Below are 2,362 nucleotides of genomic sequence, written 5' to 3' on the forward strand. Positions count from 1 at the left end.
TGCCTTCTCCTGTATTCCCCACCACCACCACTGGAAACAGTTCCTTTATTTGGGGGCAGAGTCTGGCTAGGTTGGTGGGCCGAGCAGGGTTGCTGGATGAGCCACGACATAGCTGAAGGATGCTCTCAGCTGCAGGTGTCAGCCCCAGGAGGAGGGGATGTCAGGCATCAGGCATTAAGCCTGCTCGGTGGCCACAGGGACCAGAAACTGGTGGCCAAACCTTCTCCCACCCAGTGCCCACAAGGTGGCCAGGAGGGCGGCCCCTGCATCCTCCTTCCCCTCAGGGTGGAGTCCAGGCCCAAGGGGGTCAGATTAGTGTCTGGTAAGTGCTGTCCTTGGCCTTGAGGAAGCGCAGCACAAAGAAGGCCACTGCCTGCAGGCTCAGCACCAGCACCACACCCCAGATGAAGCTGGCACCATCAAAGCCAGGGCTGCACGTTTCCAGAACTGTGGGGCTCCCTGTTGTGATTGTCTTCAGTCCATAGGTGGGGTGATGGTGGGCAGCGGGACAGGACTCTGAGTGGTTGTAGACAGAGCAACACTCGGTGGCCACTTCAGCATGGGCCACACAGTGTCCTGGCTCCTCTGGCTGCCACTGCTGCCACACACAGCCCAAGCGGTTCTGTGCTTTGTCCCCCTCCACACACCACTCACAGGGCTCCAGTCGTTTGCAGCCCCCTTGGACAGCAGGCCAGATGTTCAGGCAGATCAAGGTTCCCCACCCAAAGCCTTGAGCTCCTTTACCAGCCACGGTGAGCTGGGCACATAGGAGAAGAGAACAGGAGCAGGAAGGATGGGACATTTTTGTCCTGCAGAAGACCATCCCCTAAAGTATTTCTATCCATTTTTCTGAATTTTGCTAAGGGTTTGAGTACTTTTTGTGAATCCTGAATCCAGAATCAATATTTTTCTGGTCTTTTTGATAGTTTTGGTATTTTCTTAAACTTTCTTTTTCTTTACTTGGCAGTGTTGGGGATTGAATCCAGGGCCTTTGCAGGCTAGGCAAACCCTGTACCACTGCACAACACTCTCAGCCCTAAACTCTCTTTTCATCATTGAAATGTAAAATTGCTTTGAGCCCCTTCTGTCTGTACGGCTGGCCTGGCTGTGTTTCTGCTCATCTTTCTAGTTCTCTCTGGCTCCTGGTGAAATATCCAAAACCAAATTGGTTGAAAAAGAATTTCCAGGCACAAGTCCACCGATTAACAACTCAAGAGACACCCTCAGGTGAGACTGGAACATTTATGCTCCTTTTCGAGGCATTTATGTCTGCCGTCCACATTATTTTGCCTTTTATTTCTTTTGCTTGCTTGAAATTTATTTTCAGCATATTTCAGGCATTCATCAAAAAAAGTTTTATGGAGGGGCCTTGAGATCCTACTAGGTGCTTGGTACTTTTCATGGCAAAACATAAGACAAAGACTGTCCTGGAGGGGCTAGTGTCCCAGTCAAGAGGCAGATGGGTGACAGTCAACTGAGGAACTGGTCCAGTCGGTAACATGTCACAGGAAGGAAAGTGGTAAGTAAGGAAAGGAAAATGGTAAGATAGCAGAAAGGTTAAGGTTAAGAAGAACCCAAAAACTTGTCAGAGAAAAACAATATCTGGAGTAATTACTTTAGGTCTGTCCTACAAAGAGGAATAAAATGAAGTTTTGTGTCTACACCTGGGAGCAAAAAGGATGCAGAGAGCTGATGAAGCCATTTCTGTCAGGGACAGCAGTCCTGCTGGACACTGGGCCTGCCTGCCAGGTGCCCCCCTTCCTGCAAAAGGAGGTCAGGCTCTGGAGTCCAAGTCACCTGAGTTCAGATCCCAGGCTGGAGAACTTCATGGAGGGGTGAGTCACCTCATTTCTTTGCCATGGTCTCCTCTTAAGGGAAAGGCAGGGAAGAGTCTCATTCACTCAGCATTTTTCTGCACATGGGGGACAGAGGATAGGTAGTACTGGGATTCTTTGTGCCTCAGAGTCCCCATCTGTTAAGACTTTATGGCCCTAGTGCTGCAAAAATAAATTAATGAATAAATAAATAAATAACAAGACTGAGTCCTTAGAATGTGTAGGAAATGGCAGACGGAATAAGTATTAAAGACGACTTAACTATTATTACCTACCTTGTAGGACCAAGCTGGGCTATGTAAGCCCCTAGAAAGGGGCATGGCTCACAGTGGCGTCTCCTTTTCCCTGTCCCCAGTCCTGGGCTAGGAACCCACCTTCCTCCATCGTGGGGGGGATTTGCTATCTGTGCCTGGGCAAGTCAGAGGCCTCTGAGGGTTGCAGCTGAGCCTGAGCAAAGACCTGTCCATGATAGAACCAGGAGCAGGGCCTGGCAGCCTCCCCATTGGGGACTGGCCAGAGGGACCTGT

General features: G+C 50.1%; 1 pseudogene; it reads right to left on the reverse strand.

Moving 5' to 3' along the window:
* Positions 1-303: 303 nt before the first annotated feature.
* Positions 304-802, reverse strand: LOC101703700 (CD164 sialomucin-like 2 protein pseudogene; annotated as a pseudogene).
* Positions 803-2,362: the final 1,560 nt, after the last annotated feature.

The sequence above is a fragment of the Heterocephalus glaber genome, unplaced genomic scaffold (genome assembly GCF_053883595.1).
Source record: "Heterocephalus glaber isolate CG9 unplaced genomic scaffold, H.glaber_assembly_v1.0 deba00001687, whole genome shotgun sequence".
NCBI classification, from domain to species: domain Eukaryota; kingdom Metazoa; phylum Chordata; class Mammalia; order Rodentia; family Bathyergidae; genus Heterocephalus; species Heterocephalus glaber.